Consider the following 17,636-nt stretch of genomic DNA (forward strand, 5'->3'; position numbering starts at 1 on the left):
GGGAGGTCAGCACTCCAGTCTGGATGACAGAGTCAGACTCTGTCTCAGAAAAAAATAAAATGGGTCGGGTACAGTGGCTCACGCCTGTAATTCCAGAACTTGGGGAGGCCGAGGTAGGCGAAACACCTGAGGTCAGGAGTTTGAGAGCAGCCTGGCCAACATGGTGAAACCCTGTCTCTACTTATTAAATATAAAAATTAGCTGGGCATGGTAGCATGCGCCTGTAATCCCAGCTACTCAGGAAGCTGAGGCAGGAGCATTGCTTGAACCCGGGAAGCAGAAGTTGCAGTGAGCTGAGATCACGCCATTGCACTCCAGTGCTGGGCAACAGAGCAAGACTTCGTCTCCAGTGGAAAAAAAAAAAAAAGGAAAAAAAAGACTGGTCACAGTGGCTCACGCCTGTAATCCCAGCACTTTGGGAGGCTGAGGCGGGTGTATCACCTGAGGTCAAGAGTTTGAGGCCAGCCTGGCCAACATGGTGAAACTCTGTCTCTACTAAAAATACAACAGTTAGCTGGGTGTGGTGGCAGACGCCTGTAATCCCATTTACTCGGGAGTCTGAGGCAGGAGAATCACTTGAGCCCAGGAGGCAGAGTTTCCGTGGTGAGCCGAGATCGAGTCCCTGCACTCCAGCCTGAGTGACAGAGCGAGACTGTCTTAAAAGAAAAAAAAAATAATAAAAATAAATAAATAAATAAATAAAAACTGTAATGGGGCCGGGCGCGGTGGCTCAAGCCTGTAATCCCAGCACTTTGGGAGGCCGAGGCGGGTGGATCACGAGGTCGAGAGATCGAGACCATCCTGGTCAACGTGGTGAAACCCCGTCCCTACTAAAAATACACAAAATTAGCTGGGCATGGTGGCGCGTGCCTATAGTCCCAGCTACTCAGGAGGCTGAGGCAGGAGAATTGCTTGAACCCAGGAGGCGGAGGTTGCGGTGAGCCGAGATCGTGCCATTGCACTCCAGCCTGGGTAACAAGAGCGACACTCTGTCTCAAAAACAAAAACAAAAACAAAAACAAAAACAAAACAAAACAAAACAAAACAAAAACTGTAATGGGATTTTACCAAATATCAGGGTGGATTTCACATAGTATGTATTGTTTCTTAAAATTTTTATCTGAAGTGTGTATAGAAATACAAATGTGAATACTGAATCACAATGTGAAATATATTTGTTGCTGCCTGTGATTCAGTCAAAGGCTTGAAGACATGGAGCTAGGAGGGTGATTTTTGGCCCCCACATTCTTTTTTATGACCTCAAGCCTCTGGGCCATGCTTGGTATGTAGAATTGAGATCCCAATTCCCCTCAAGGGTAAAGTCAAGAGAGAAGTACTGCCAGCGGAAAGGCCATGCTTTGCCTCTTTGAGGAACTGGCTTAACCCTTGCCTTTCTCTCGAGACAGATAAATGTGAGGACGTGCCATTCCTCAGCAAATATCTTCCCACCTTGGCTTAGGGGCTTTTATTACATTTTCTTTTCTTTTGTTTTTTTTTGAGATGGAGTTTCACTCTTGTTGCCCAGGCTGGAGTGCAATGGTGTGATCTTGGCTCACTGTAACCTCCGCCTCCTGGGTTCAAGCAATTCTCCTGACTCAGCCTTTTGAGTAGCTGGGATTATAGTCATGTGCCACCATGGTCCGACTCATTTTGTATTTTTAGTAGAGACAGGATTTCTCCATGTTGGTCAGGCTGGTCTTGAACCCCTGACCTCAGGTGATCTGCCCGCCTTGGCCTCCCAAAGTGCTGGGTTTACAGACGTGAGCTACCACGTGTGGCATATAAATAAATAAATAAATAAATATATTTTGGTAACACTGTTATATACACTGCTTTACCCCTTTTTTAATTTTTAACTTAAATTATTGGACCCATTCTCCGTGATGCGCTTATTTCACATTGCATGCCTGTAACAAAACATCCTATATACCTCATTGATACATACACCTACAATGTATCCACAACTTTTAAAAAAAGTAGAGTATCTGGGAGATCTTTTTAAACTGCTGAGTGTTACCAAGCCTCATAATCTTTCACTGGCTACATGGTATCCCATCATATAGCTTTGGGGAACTTTTAAAGGTTGGCTGATTCCAGCTCTGGAATAAAACCCTTTTCTTTTCTCTTTTTTTGAGACAGAATTTGGCTTTTGTTGCCCAGGCTGGAATGCAATAGCATGATCTAAAACACTTTGTTTTTTACAAAATGAATTTGGGGGCCAGGCACGGTGGCTCACCGCTGTAATCCCAGCACTTTGGGAGGCCAAGGTGGGTAGATCCCCTGAGGTCAAGAGTTTAAGACCAGCCTGGCTAGCATGGTGACTGTCGCTACTAAAAATACAAAAAATTAGCTGGGCATGGTGGCAGGCACCTGTAATCCCAGCTATTCGGGTGGCTGAGGCAGGAGAATCACTTGAACCCAGGAGGTAGAGGTTGTAGTGAGCCGAGATCACGCCATTGCACTCCAGCCTGGGCAACAAGAATGAAACTCCGTCTCAAAAAAACCTGGAATGCTTCACAGAATTTGCATGTCATCTTCATGCAGGGACTGTGCTAATCTTCTCTGTATTGTTTCAATTTTAGTGTATGTGCTGCCAACATGAGCGCAGCCCTTATTTTTATTTTAGCCCTCTTACAATGGGTACTTTTTTTTTTTGAGACGGAGTTTCGCTCTTGTTACCTAGGCTGGAGTGCAATGGCGCGATCTTGGCTCACCGCAACCTCCGCCTCCTGGGTTCGGGCAATTCTCCTGCCTCAGCCTCCTGAGTAGCTGGGATTACAGGCACGTGCCACCATGCCCAGCTAAATTTTTGTATTTTTTTTTTTAGTAGAGACGGGGTTTCACCATGTTGACCAGGATGGTCTCGATCTCTTGACCTCGTGATCCACCCGCCTCGGCCTCCCAAAGTGCTGGGATTACAGGCTTGAGCCACCGCGCCCGGCTGGACAATGGGTACTTTTAAAGCATTTGATAGCAGATGATTTTTTCTCCCAAAGCAAATGTGTTTAATATGTAAGTCTAGAAGGAAAAAAACAAAACAGAACAAAAATGAGCTGTACTTCAAATTCTTCCAGCTGTGGAGTCATTTGCAGGTTGTGGGGCAGGACAAGTCTGTTTTGGCCAGGTCAGGTGCCAGTTCCAAGGGGCTCATGTGCCATCTCTGGCACGAAAATCACAGGTCGCCAAACCCTGATTTAGGTGTAAAGGAAGAGGCATGAACCAGGTGACTCTGGGATGTAAAGCTCAGTCTGCTCTTCACCAACCAAAATTTGCCTTAAATATGATTCTTCTCAGGGTGTTTTTCCCCTCTTTTAGGCAAAACAACAAGTCAAGTACTTGTTGACCCTAAATTGCATTTTTCGATCTCTCTCTCTTGCTCTCTATTTCCCTCTCTCTCATGTGTCCTTCCCAGGGAGAAAAGTGGTTCAGAGTACAGCCTGGGGGTGGAGTTTGGGGCCGTGCCAGCTCGTTTTCTGATTAGGTATTTGGAAACAGACTTTTAGGTATGTGCAGGGTTTAGGCTTCTACCCAAGGAATCTACTTTCACTTGCAGGGAAATTTCACACTGTAATTACTATAATGAAGCAAATGTGGGGTGGGGGTGGGGTGGGGGAGAACATTGTTACTAACCCTTGGATATTAACCCCTGCAAAGCAAGTTTGGAACTGCCATGCATTAATATGATTAACATTTATGAGTGCTCTGTGCTTGATGCTGTTTTTAGAGCTTTCACTATATTGTTCTATTTGATCCTGATAATACCCTATCACATAAGCATTATTATTATTATTATCATCATTATCATTATCAGTGTTCTCACATTAGGAAATGGAGGCACAGAAAGTTCAAGTAACCAGCCACTATCACACAGCTCTGTAAGTAACAGAACCAGCTTAGCAGGTTAGGTAATGAGTATCAAAACCCACACTTGCTTTTTTCTTTTTTTTTTTAGACTCCAGGGTGGGGTGTAATTACCTTGACCTTCTGGGCTCTAGTGAGCCTCTTGCCTCAGCCTCCCAGTACCTGGGACTACAGGTGAACACCACCATACTTGGCTAATGTAGGTATGTATGTATGTATGTACATGTGTATGCATGTAGGTATGTATGTATTTTTGAGACCAGGTCTCGCTCTGTCACCCAGGCTGGAGTGCAGTGGTGTGATCTTGGCTTACTGCAGCCTTAACCTCCTTGGCTCAGGTGATCCTCCCACCTCAGCTTCTTGAGTAACTGGGAGACTATAGGCAAATGCCACCACGCCCAGCCATTTTTTTTTTTTTTTTTTTTTTTTGTAGAGGCAGGATTTGCAATGTTGCCCAGGCTGGTCTCAAACTCCTGAGATCAAGTGATCTGCCTTCCTGGGCCTCGCAATGTGCTGGGATTACAGGCATGAACCACAGTGCGTGGCCATAATTTTTCTAGTTTTGCAGAGATGAGGGTCTCAGTTTGTTGCCCAGGCTGGCTGGAACTCCTGGAAAGCCCAAACTCTTTTTTTTTTTTTTTTTTGAGATGGAGTGGTGCTCTGTCCCCCAGGTTGGAGTGCAGTGGCACGATCTTGGCTCACTGCAACCTCCGCCTCTCGGCTTCAAGAGATCCTCCTGCCTCAGACTCCCGAGTAGCTGGGATTATAGGCACCCGCCACCATGCCTGGCTAATTTATATATATTTTTAGTAGAGATGGGGTTTCACCATGTTGGGCAGGTTTGAACTCCTGACCTCAGGTTGATCCAGGTGTCTCGGCCTCCCAAAGTGCTGGGATTACAGGAGTAAGCCACAGTGCCTGGCTAGAAAGCCCACACTCTTAACCGCTAGGGTATCTGGCTATATTTCACACAATGAAAGAGGGAAAACTGTGGGAGATAGCGGTAGGGACAGAAACTGAGGCAGGAAAATCACTTGAGCTCAAGAGGTCCAGGCTGCAGTAAGCCGTGATCACACCACTGCACTCCAGCCTGGGCGGCAGAGTGAGACCCTGTCTCAAAACAAAACATCAGCTGGCGGCTCACATCCCAGCACTTTTGGAGGCTGAGGTAGGCGAATTGCTTGAGGTCCGGAGTTCAAGACAAGCCTGGCCAAGATGATAAAACCCTATCTCTACTAAAAACGCAAAATTTGCCTGGTGTGGTGGTGCATGTCTGTAACCCCAGCTACTCAGGAGGCTGAGGTAGGAGAATCACTTGAACTAGGAGGCAGAGGTTGCAGTGAGTTGAGATCATGCCATTGCACTCCAGCCTGGGTGACAGAGAGAGAGACTCTGTCTCAAAAACAAAAACAACAGAACACCGAAGACCCCATAACAAAAAAGCTCTGTTTACCCTAAACCTAAATTGACTGATTAATCACATTTTGCCAAGTTTGCTCACCTGTACTCTCTCTCCCTGTGTGCATGTATTTTTTCTCCGTAAGTCATTTGAGATTCTGTTGCAAGCAGTCTAGTTAGCATTGTTAAGGGAGAGTAGCAAGGAGAGCAGGTAGGAGGCAGGTGTAGCTGCCGAGGCGCAGGGCCATGCAGCTGGAAGCAATTTATCTCTGGGTTCCCAGCATCTAACACAGTATTTTATTTTAAAAATTTGGCCGGGCGCGGTGGCTCACGCCTCTAATCCCAGCACTTTGGGAGGCCGAGGCGGGTGGATCACGAGGTCGAGAGATTGAGACCATCCTGGTCAACATGGTGAAACCCCGTCTCTACTAAAAATACAAAAAAAGGCCGGGCGCGGTGGCTCAAGCCTGTAATCCCAGCACTTTGGGAGGCCGAGGGGGGTAGATCACGAGGTCAAGAGATCGAGACCATCCTGGTAAACATGGTGAAACCCCGTCTCTACTAAAATTAAAAAAAAAAAAAATTAGCTGGGCATGGTGGCACGTGCCTGTAATCCCAGCTACTAGGAGGCTGAGGCAGGAGAATTGCCTGAACCCAGGAGGCGGAGGTTGCAGTGAGCCGAGATCGTGCCATTGCACTCCAGCCTGGGTAACCAAGAGCAAAACTCCGTCTCAAAAAAAAAAAAAAATTAGCTGGGCATGGTGGCGCGTGCCTGTAATCCCAGCTACTCAGGAGGCTGAGGCAGGAGAATTGCCTGAACCCAGGAGGTGGAGGTTGCAGTGAGCCGAGATCGCGCCATTGCACTCCAGCCTGGGTAACAAGAGCGAAACTCCGTCTCGGGAAAAAAAAAAAAAATTTATTTTATATACATATGGGTATGCATATATATATATATATATATATATATATATATATATATATATTTGAGATGGAGTCTTGCTCTGTTGCCCAGGTTGGAGTGCAGTGGCATAGTCTCTTGGCTCACTGCAACCTCTGCCTCCTGGTTCAAGTGATTATCCTGCCTCAGCCTCCCAAGTAGCTGGGATTACCCGAATGTACCACCATGCCTGTCTAATTTTTGTATTTTTAGTAGGGACGGGATTTTGCCATGTTGGCCAGGCTGGTCTCAAATTCCTGATCTCAAGTGATCCACCAGCCTCGACCTCCCAAAGTGCTGAGATTGTAGGCATGAGCCACTAGCCTAACACAGTATTTTAAATTTATTATTATTATCTGAAGTGTGATCTCACTTTTTTGCCCAGGCTGGTCTCAACCTCTCTGGCTCAAGTGATCCTCCTGCCTCAGCCTCCCAAGTAGCTGGGATTACAGGCATGTGCCACTAAGTATTTTTGATTTGTCATTTGATGATGGAAAGAATTCATTCACACAACAAATACTGACTGAGTATGCCTCAGTCAATATGAGTATGAGTGGGTGCTGAGATTGCATCAGGAAATAAGAGACAAGATCTTCATGGAGCTTTCATTCTTGTGAGCAAAGGAGATATTAAATTAAACTAATTTATTTATTATTTTTTTAATTTTGTTTTTTTGAGATGGAGTTTCCCTCTTGTTGCCCAGGCTGGAGTGCAACAGCGTGATCTCGGCTCACCGCAACCTCCGCCTCTTGGGTTCAAGCAATTTTCCTGCCTCAGCCTCCCGAGTAGCTGGGACTACAGGCATGTGCCACCATGCTCAGCTAATTTTTGTATTTTTAGTAGAGACGGGGTTTCACCATGTTGACCAGGATGGTCTCGATCTCTTGACCTTGTGATCCACCCGCCTCGGCCTCCCAAAGTGCTGGGATTATAAGTTAGAGCCACCATGCCCGGCCTAAACTAATTTATTTTGAGACAGGTTCTCACTCTGTCACCCAGGCTGGAGTGCAGTGGTATAAGCATGGCTCACTGCAGCCTTGACCTCCCCTACTCAGGCAATCTTCCCATCTCAGCCTCCTGAGTAGTTGAGAGTACAAGCAGGCACCATCACATTCAGCCAATTTTATTTTTTTTTGGTAGAGACTGGGTCTCCACTTTGTTGCCAGGGTCAGTCTTGAACTCCTCGTCTCAAGCGATCTCTCAGGCTCCTGAAGTGTTGGGATTACAGGTGTGAGCCACCTGTAATCCCAAGGTGTGCCCTTGCAGAAAGGAGATTTTTTGGGGGGGGCTTTCCGGCAAAAATCGGAAAGCCTGCTAGACAAATTCTAAAAGAGCTATAACACTAGAAAGGAGATATTTTAAATAACATAACAGAAATATGTCGTGATTTCAATGATAATTCATGCTCTGAAAAGAAATGAACAAAGGAATAGGAGTAGGGAAAGCTGGGATCAGAGTGGCAGGAAGTTAAAACAGAGCAATTAGGGAAAGCATCACCGAAGAAGTGACATTTGGACAATGACCATGGGGAGATTAGGGAAGGGGTTATTTGAATTTTCTGGGAAAATATCGTTCTAGGCAGAGGAAATAGCAAGTGCACGATCTTTGAGGCCAGCGTGTGCTAAGCATGTTGGAGAGGCCCAAGGAGTCCAGTGTAGCTGAATTACAGAAGTGAGTGGAAGAGAAAAAGGCGATGAGTTTCGAGAGAGAAGGAGAGGGCAAAAAACGGGCTGTGTAGGACAGGGCTTTGCAGATTACTGCAAGAATTTTGCAGAAGGGACCTAAACTGACTTGGTTCTTACCAGGATTCCTCTGGCTGCTGTGTTGAGTATAGACGCTAAGAGAAAAGGGTGGAAGCAGGGAGAACACTGAGGAGCCTGCGGCAGAGGTCCAGGTGGGAAGCGATGGTGCTGACCATGGACAGTAAGTGGTCAGATTATTTTATTTATTTTTTATTTTTATTTTTTCAGATTATTTTACTTATTCACACTCGACACATCTAGTACTGATTCAATATTTTCTAACATACAATCCATATTAAAATTGCCCCCAAATTATTTTTACATAAAAAAATTATCCTGAGGGCCGGGCGCGGTGGCTCACGCCTGTAATCCCAGCACTTTGGGGGGCCGAGGTGGGTGGATCACGAGGTCAAGAGATTGAGACCATCCTGGTCAACATGGTGAAACTCCGTGTCTACTAAAAATACAAAAAATTAGCTGGGCATGGTGGCGCGTGCCTGTAATCCCAGCTACTCAGGAGGCTGAGGCAGGAGAATTGCCTGAACCCAGGAGGCAGAGGTTGCAGTGAGCTGAGATCGCGCCATTGCACTCCAGCCTGGGTAACAAGAGTGAAACTCCGTCCCCCCTCCCAAAAAAAAAAAAAAAAATTATCCTGAATCCGGCCAGCTGCAGTGGCTCACCCCTGTAATCCCATCACTTTGGGAGGCCGAGGTTGGAGGCTAAGGAGGTCAAGAGTTTGAGACCAGCCTGGCTAACATAGTGACACCGCGTCTCTACTAAAAATACAAAATTAGCCGGTCGTGGTGGCATGTGCCTGTAATCTAAGCTACTCGAGAGGCTGAGGCAGGAGAATCACCTGAACCCGGGAGGCAGAGGCTGCAGTGAGTTGAGATCGCACCATTGCACTCCAGCCCAGGCAACAGTGCGAGAAGCCGTCTCAAAAAAGAAAAGAAAAGAAAAGAAAAGAAAAAATTATCCTGAATCCAATCAAGTTTCACCTATTGCGTTTGGTCTTCACCTCTTTCATGTTGTCATATTTTTAAGACTCCAGGCTAGATGTTTTGTAGAATGTCCCACATTCTGAATTCGTTTTTTTCATGGTTAGATTCAGGTTAGCTTTTTGTGTGTGTACGTGTGTGGCAAGAATACGACAAGGGGTAGCAATATGCTTTCCCCACTGCATCGTATCAGGAGACACGAAACAAATCAGACCCAGCACTGGTGGTGCTAAATTCGATGACTTGATTGAGGGGGTGCCTGCCAGATCTCTCCAAAAAGCAAGGTGTTCTTTACTGTAAGTCTTAAATAGACTGTGGGATGATACTTCGGGACTGAATGTACCGTGAACGTACTACTGCCCAACATTTCACCCAGTGACTTTAGCAGCTGAGGAACAGCCTCGTGGCTTCAGACCTTGTGCCTCAGTTCGCTCATCTGAAAAATGAGGATGATCATGGTCCCTACGGGATGCCTGTTTTGAGGATCCGTGTTTGGCATACCAGAAACGCTCCACAAATGTTAGGTATTACTGGACGAAGGCAAATATGAAAAAAATTAAGGGCAGGGCTAGAACTGCATTCCCGTTCTCCGGATCCCGAGGCAGCTCCCAGTCGATGTCGAGCGAAAGCGGCCGCAAGATCCCACGTGGCCACGCCCTCCGCCGCGGAAGCCAGGGCTGGGGCGCTGGAACCCTGGGCCGGCCGCGCAAGGCCCCCTGGGACCGGTAGTGCTGGGCGTGGCTACGGGACTACATATCCCAGTGGCCCCCGCGCGGCGGCTTCAGCTGCTGCCGCCTCAGCCCCTCCACAGCGACCGCGGCGGCTGCGGCTGAGTCGGTCGCGGCGGCGGCGGCGGCTGCGGGCTGAGCGGCGAGTTTCCGATTTAAAGCTGAGCTGCGAGGAAAATGGCGGCGGGAGGTGAGTGGAGATAAAGGAGGAGGCGGCGGCGGGCGAGGGGGTGGAGTGCGAGGCGGAGGGAAGAGGGGCGAGTTCCCCGGGCTGCGGGGAGCCGGCGGCTTCAGCGCTGCCGAGGCACCGAGGGGCGCGCCGGCCGGGGGACGCGCTGAGGTAGTTTGGGGGTGTCGGGGCCGTGCTGCTCCCCCTCAGCCCGGGAGGCGGCCCGCGGCGGTCAGAGCGGAGACGAGGCGGGTCGGATCCCCGCTTGGGGATCTGCGGGGGTCCCCGCGGGGAGGGGTCACCCGAGGAGTTTGCAGGGGGACCGCAGGGGCCCACTTTTCCCTTCTGTCCCTGAAGTTTTCTCTCCCTCCCGCCTCCCCCGGCCCTTTTGAAAGCTCCCCGCGTCCTCCTCCTGCTGCCCCCGCTCCTTGGCGGCTCCTGGGAAGCGCGGGAGGGAGACGCCGCGGGGACCCCCACCCCAGCCTCCCTGCCGGCTGCGATTTGGCGGCGGTGTTTCCTCCTGCACTCGGGCGTTTTACAGATATTCCAACACGAATCGTCCGCGGGATTTTCGTGTTGGGCTCGGGTGGCTTCTTAGTTTTCTCGGTTAAAAAAAAAAAAAAAAAAAAAGGCGTTTTACAACCTCTGGTGTGAAGGCTGGGAAACGGCAAGTGGGAAGTTGGTGGGTTAAATGTGGTTTGGCCTCGTTATTCCTACTTTTTAAATTCGCTCTCCTCGTCTCCCGTTTTGTGAACACCGACTCGGTTGGTCGGGGTTTAAATGAGCTGCTTGTCTTGTACCTGCTTTAACCAGACCAGCCGTGGGGGCGTTGGGAGACTCCGCGGCTTCCGAGGCAGTCTGAGAGCACGTAGGGTGGCAAAGTTAACCGGGGGAGCAGTCGTGAGAGACAGAGCATCTATTTCACTAGCAGGAGTTTGGGAATCCCAAATGGATGACACGCAAGCGGTGAGATTCGCTCGAAGTCGAAACTTTTTCTCCCCCCCCCACCCCCCGAGTGCGAAGACTTCCTTTTTGCAGTATTTGAGCAGGGCTTCAAAACCAACCTGTTTTTGTTATTAAGCCCGTACGGTAAAGAAACAGGAAGGGGAGTACCAGCTGTTTTGCTGCAGTGGTTTTAGACGGAGCTGAATTGAGATGAGTGAGAGTGGTAGTAGTAGTGAGTAAGATTGCTGCATCTCTTTGATTTCAATGCCTGGCCTCGGATCCACCAAATTGATCCCTGGCTGCAAAAAGGCTTCAGTGTTTGTTGCAGCAGGTTGTTGAGAAGGTGATTGGGGAAATAAAAATCTTAACGTCTTCAGCGAAGGCTGCATAAACGGAAATGTTAATGGAAACCTGTAAGTTTGTGAATTGCTCTTGAAAATATTTTAAATGTGTGCTCATTTAGAATATGGTTCTACCGCATGGTATCCAATAGGAAAGGTACAAACACATTGAAAAGTGAATCTCTCTTCCACGCCAAACCCTCCAGTTCTTCCTTCTCAGAGGCAGAGACTGTTACTGGTTTTTAGAATATCCTTGGTCTTTGGAATAATTATTTTAAGATTTTCGTTTGAAACCACCTCTGTTGCTTACCAAAAGCAGGGAAGTAGAATGAACAGAAGAAACAGAAAATGAGGGAATACTGTTTTTGCTCTCTTAAAAAAAGTGTTGATAGCTATTGGAAAAAGCTCTTCTGAACTTAATGCTTATGTCACCTTATCTATTAATACCGTTAAAGAAATAACAATGTGTGGGGCTTCAGAATGAAGAGCCCTGCCAGGATTCATTGTATGTAAAATGAAGTCTCTGCTTGTAACATGTAAAATGATATTGAACACTGTAGCTTCTGTCACTAGAGGTTGCTTCAGGTTCTGCATTTAAATGAGCAGTAATCTAAATTGCCCTTGATCCTAAATTATAGGGGTATTTTATGTATAAATAGAAATGACTTAATTGTCCAATCAGCATTTGAAATAAAATAGGCATATACCAGCTTTTGGCAGTTAGAAGACAAGGATTATGGACTAAGTGGGAGGCTGTAATATTTCTAGAGGAGTTATAGGAGATGTTTCTACCATAAGATATTTGACTACAGAGGCTTTAAAAATGTACAACAACTTGAGCGTCAACAAGAAGGTTTACATTTTTATATTTTAGAATTTTTTTTTTTTTAACCATTTGCCAACACTAACAATTTGTTAAGGAAATTCAGTGATATTAGAGCTAGGTTATTAAAGGTTATATTAAATAATTTCACTATATTTTGAAAGTGATTATGCTGTGCATTTCCTCCTCTGTATAAAAATTATTTCTAAAAAGTGCCACCCACTTCCTGAACAGATAAATTAGAATTCAGTAAGGAGTGAAATACTGTTGCACCTGGGACCCTTTTTCCAGGAGATGTGCAAATAAAAAGTAGTTTAAAAATGGTTACTGACTAATGTCTTCTTGACTGGTCTTTTGAAATAAGCTTTCTTGCAGGGACATTACATTAAAGATAAAAGCTAAAGTGTGTTTTTTTTTCTTTGATAAGAATTCAGTCTTGTGCATTAGTATGTTTCTGGAATAATTCATTTAAACTTGGACTACTGTTATTGAAAAGTTTTTTTTTTTTTTTTTTTTTTTTTTTTTTTGAGACAGAGTTTTGCTCTTGTTACCCAGGCTGGAGTGCAATGGCGCGATCTCGGCTCACCGCAACCTCCGCCTCCTGGGTTCAGGCAATTCTCCTGCCTCAGCCTCCTGAGTAGCTGGGATTACAGGCACGCGCCACTATGCCCAGCTAATTTTTTGTATTTTTAGTAGAGACGGGGTTTCACCATGTTGACCATGATGGTCTCGATCTCTTGACCTCGTGATCCACCCGCCTCGGCCTCCCAAAGTGCTGGGATTACAGGCTTGAGCCACTGCGCCCGGCGAAAAGTCTTTTATAAAATAAAAAATAAATTTTAGTTTGGGCAATGAGGTAAGATTTTAAAAAACTCTACTATTGTCTTTTCCCAAATTGTTGTTGTTGTTGTTGTTTTGTGACGGAGTTTCGCTCTTGTTACCCAGGCTGGAGTGCAATGGCGAGGTCTTGGCTCACTGCAACCTCCGCCTCCTGGGTTCAGGCAATTCTCCTGCCTCAGCCTCCTGAGTAGCTGGGATTACAGGCATGTGCCACCATGCCCAGCTAATTTTTTGTATTTTTAGTAGAGATGGGGTTTCACCATGTTGGCCAGGATGGTCTCGATTTCTTGACCTCGTGATCCACACGCCTCAGCCTCCCAAAGTGCTGGGATTACAGGTGTGACCACCGCACCCGGCCCCCAAATTAATTGTTCAAATTAATGGCTTTGGGTTTTTTTTTTTCCCTCCCCCTGGGAGGGGCAGTTCTTTTGCCTTTTTTTTTTTTTTTTTTTTTGGCAGAGTCTTGCTCTGTTGCCCAGGCTGGAGTGCAGTGACAGGATCTTGGCTTAATGCAACCTCTGCCTCCTGGGGTTCAAGCTATTCTCTTGCCTCAGCCTCCCAAGTAGCTGGGATTACAGGTGTGCACCACCACACTGGCTGTTTTTGTGTTTTTAGTAGAGATGAGGTTTACCATGTTGTCTAGGCTGGTCTCGAACTCCCAACCTCAGGTAATCCACCTGCTTTGGCTTCCCAAAGTGCTGCGATTATAGTTGTGAGCCACTGCACTGGGCCTGCATTTTAAAAAACTTTGTAATTTCACACTTTGGCCAGAGGAGGTAAAGTAGTTTTGAAAACTTAATTTGTTGCAAGTTTAGAATGAGTATAGCCTCCAGTGGCAGTTGTTTACAACAGCAAATTTCTCACGATTTAATACAATTGTTACCCTGCAACAGCAAATTTGTCACAATTTAATAAAATTGTTACCCTGTAAAGCTACCTAGGACTAGAAAAACAAGACTTGATCATGATTGAAGAGATTACCTGTACCAGTTTTGTTTGAATCTTTGGTATAAATATTTGTTTTTTGCATTATTGAGTGGTTAAAGCTCTGAGAGCAGAAAATGATTACCGGAAATGTCTATTAACTTTTTCTTTTTTCTCATACTTCAAAAGATTGAAAAACAAGGGGACTATATGTTAGTTTGGATTCTAAGGAATAGCTTTGAGATTCTCTCTCTCTCTCTCTCTCTCTCTCTTTCTCTCTCTCCCCCCCTTCCTTTTCTTTCTCTCTCTCTGTCTTCCTTCTCTCTCTCTCTCTTCCTTCTCTTCTCTTCTTTTGAGACTGAGTCTTACTCTGTTGCCCAGGCTGGAGTGCAGTGACATCCGCCTCCCAGGTTCAACTGATTCTTGTGCCTCAGCCCCTGCGAGTAGTTGGGACTACAGGTGTGAGCCACCATGCCCAGCTTATTTTTGTATTTTTAGTAGAGATGAGGGGTTTCACCATGTTGGCCAGGCTGGTCTTGAACTCCTGACTTCAAATGATCTGCCTGTTTCAGCCTCCCAAAGTGCTGGAATTACAGGCTTGAGCTACCACTCCTGGCCCATTTTTCTCCCACTTTATGAGTGCTTTTTAGGGTTGGGGAGGGGTTACAAAATGAACATTTCAGAATTAAGGCAGAGGAGGGGCTTTGTGGTAATGAGGCATTGTAATGAGTTTGTATTAACATACAAATTGATTACCTGAGGTTGGCTATCCTGGTCAACATGGTAAATCTTGTCTCTACTAAAAAGAATACATGAGTTTGGTAAATGTTTTTACTAGGTAAATTCATTTTTGTCCATTGTTTTTCTGGGAGAATTTCTCGGAGAAGATTATTTTGGTTTAAAGATGCAATTTATGAGGCCGGGTGCGGTGGCTCACGCCTGTAATCCCAGCACTTTGGGAGGCCGAGGCGGGCGGATCACAAGGTCAAGAGATCAAGACCATCCTGGTCAACATGGTGAAACCCCGTCTCTACTAAAAATACAAAAAAGTAGCTGGGCATGGTGGCATATGCCTGTAATCCAAGCTACTCAGGAGGCTGAGGCAGGAGAATTGCCTGAACCCAGGAGGCAGAGGTTGCGGTGAGCCGAGATCGCGCCATTGTACTCCAGCCTGGGTAACAAGAGGGAAACTCCGTCTCAAAAAAAAAAAAAAAAAAAAAAAAGATGCAGTTTATCCAGAGCCTAACCTTATTTTCAGCCCCTTAACAAATTATGGAATTGAATTTAATTGGCTTTCCCTTCCCTACCTTCTGGTGGAGAGTTTTTTTTTGTTTTTGTTTTTGTTTTTTTTTGAGATGGAGTTTAGCTCTTGTTACCCAGGCTGGAGTGCAATGGCGCGATCTCGACTCACTGCAACCTCCGCCTCCTGGGTTCAGGCAATTCTCCTGCCTCAGCCTCCTGAGTAGCTGGGATTACAGGCACACGCCACCATGCCCAGCTAATTTTTTTTTTGTATTTTTAGTAGAGACGGGGTTTCACCATGTTGACCAGGATGGTCTTGATCTCTCGACCTCGTGATCCAGCCGCCTCGGCCTCCCAAAGTGCTGGGATTACAGGCTTGAGCCACCGCACCCGGCCTGGTGGAGAGTTTTTAAATGAACAGGAAAATGGCCAGAAGATACACAGCAGGAATAGAAAGGGAGACCTGCAGTGTGTAGAAGGCCGATTTATCCACCAATTGGATAATCTTCTTAGGCTACCTACTGCCAGTACCTAACTTTGTTAGCATTAACTCAGTTTGGTAGGTACTGCCAGCCTAGGTCAATTTACAGTTGCGGGGGGCTGGCAGTAATAAGGGTTTATTTAACTGACTGTGTAGTAAACTTGTGGCCTAAAGGCAAAGGAAAGGAGTCTGACCTGACTGGCAAACAGGTTTTACCCAAAATACTCTAAGAGCAAATGCACTAATGTCTTTTTTGTTTGGCTTTTTAAATATTTTTGTTAGGAACAGCTGTGTCCTATTTTTTTCTGTTAAATTTTTTTTTAATGATAGATTCTAGGAAAGGGTGTGACATTTTTCATTTGCTGGTCCTATGAAAAGGTATTCTGTTTAAATGTTTCATTTTCTTGGTTAGAGGCTATGAGTGAAGCTTATGCAGCTTCACTTTTTGGAAACCACGCTGACTAGATTACTGAATTTAACTATTGATTATCCACATAGTGATGAAAAGGAATATTGGCCTGGGTATCACACAGTAATAGATAATCTGCTCCCTGCGGCTTCGCTTTTGGTGGCTATGGCAGCTGAGTTGGCGTGGTAGATGGATAGAGGGAAAGGACTGCAGAAGTCAGCATAATCCTCAATTAGGATAAGCCTTATGGTTAATTGAATGTTGAGTGTACAGGTTAAATCCCATTATAACGAACTCCAGGGGACTGGCTAAATTATTTTGTTGTACTGGGATTAGGCTTTATTAAATATTGTTTAAAGCAGTCTTTTTGCCGTGTTACAGGTTTTGGAAAAATTTCCATTTATTGTAACAATTTTACAAGTTGTTGTTCATGAACCTTTCATTTTCAATGTTGCCGTTAAAAATGAAAGAATACATGTTGAGCTGGGCAGTGGCAGAGCATGTATATCACCCCCTCCACACCGTGTTTTGAGTAGATCTTGGTTTATGTCAACAACTTGAGATTGTTATTAAGTACTACCATCATTTAAGTGTGGTCGGAAGAATGGGAAATTCCCCACATTTGCAGGTGACTGGTGCTGTTAATTTTTTCTGTCCCCAACAACATATATATATATTTGTTAATTCCCTGATCCTTAGAGCACCCAACAAAATTTTTTTTTTTGAGATGGAGTTTCACTCTTGTTGCCCAGGCTGGCGTGAAATGGCGCTATCTCTGCTAACCGCAACCTATGTCTCCCAGGTTCAAGCAGTTCTCCTGCCTCAAACTCCCAAGTAGCTGGGATTACAGACATGTGCCACCACACCCAGCTAATATTATATTTTTAGTAGAGACAGGGCTTCTCCATATTGGTTAGGCTGGTCTTGAACTCCTGACCTCAGGTGATCCCCCCATTTTATCCTTCCAAAGTGCTGGGATTACAGGTGTGAGCCACCTTGCCTAGCCAACAACTTTCATAAATAAATGAATATACATGATTTTAGTGTGAAATTTAAGTCAGTAATAATTGACTTAGCCCTTTTCTGCTCAGCTATCAGTTTTTTGAGACCTTTAGGTTTCTAAACGATACTTTTTTTTTTTAAGAGAGGGATAATAATGATGTAGTTTTTAACTTGTGATACTATCCTTATAAATGTGAAAATTTTCAGAAACAAGCTTGATTTTTATACATATAAGAAAAAGACTGTTCTAATGCTTGGCCAGAAATATACCTCTTTCTGTCCTGTACTTTTAGATTGGTGTTTGCCAAGCTTCAGGCATTTACATCCCACCTTCATATCTAAGGGTAGCCTTTTTAGTTTGTGTAGAGAGTTTTGATTGGGTGCAGCAAGACATTTTGGAAACCATTCTTTTAAATAGATGTTCCATGAAGGAGGGAAAATCTGAAAGAAGGAATTTCAAAGCATCCCAAGCAGTGTTTTGAAAACTCTCAAGACTTAAGAATAATGACTGACTAGTAGGCAGGAAGCCTGCAGTTGTATTGTGGTATTGTTTCTCCATCTCATGCATTTGAGAACTTCAGTACAAAAGAGGAGAAAGCATGGGGAGGGGAAGAAAGGATTTTAACAAAAAAGGAGGCACTTTTGAAGTAAATATTCTTTGCTCTTCTGTTTAAATGAAATCTAAAAGCCAAATTATTTTTACTTTGAGAGAAAATGTTTATCACAATCTAAATGTCCTAAACTGACATTTTAATTTTTTCCTTTTTTATTTTTTTTTCTTTTACCACTGCAGTTA

At 45.2% G+C, this 17,636-nt stretch overlaps 1 protein-coding gene and 2 non-coding genes across 15 annotated transcripts in view; 1 reads left to right on the plus strand and 2 right to left on the minus strand.

The window, feature by feature from the left end:
* Nucleotides 1–2,498: 2,498 nt before the first annotated feature.
* Nucleotides 2,499–2,606, minus strand: LOC120367959 (U6 spliceosomal RNA). The gene has a single exon (XR_005582198.1). It is a non-coding gene; the product is annotated as a U6 spliceosomal RNA (small nuclear RNA).
* A 4,873-nt stretch (nt 2,607–7,479) lies between these two features.
* LOC120367982 (U7 small nuclear RNA) lies at nt 7,480–7,541 on the minus strand. The gene has a single exon (XR_005582214.1). It is a non-coding gene; the product is annotated as a U7 small nuclear RNA (small nuclear RNA).
* A 2,190-nt stretch (nt 7,542–9,731) lies between these two features.
* The window catches only part of NCOA3 (nuclear receptor coactivator 3), a 142,963-nt gene continuing 135,058 nt past the window's right edge, over nt 9,732–17,636 (plus strand). For 11 of the 13 annotated variants that reach the window (XM_074406629.1, XM_039479290.2, XM_039479299.2 and 8 more), the window contains exon 1: nt 9,733–9,854. The gene's annotated coding sequence lies outside the window, so the exon portion shown is untranslated. Of the gene's footprint in view, nt 9,855–17,636 lie in introns of all 13 variants that reach the window. The other 2 variants (XM_074406630.1, XM_074406631.1) reach the window with 1 other exon arrangement.

Source organism: Saimiri boliviensis, chromosome 9 (genome assembly GCF_048565385.1).
Source record: "Saimiri boliviensis isolate mSaiBol1 chromosome 9, mSaiBol1.pri, whole genome shotgun sequence".
NCBI classification, from domain to species: Eukaryota; Metazoa; Chordata; class Mammalia; order Primates; family Cebidae; genus Saimiri; species Saimiri boliviensis.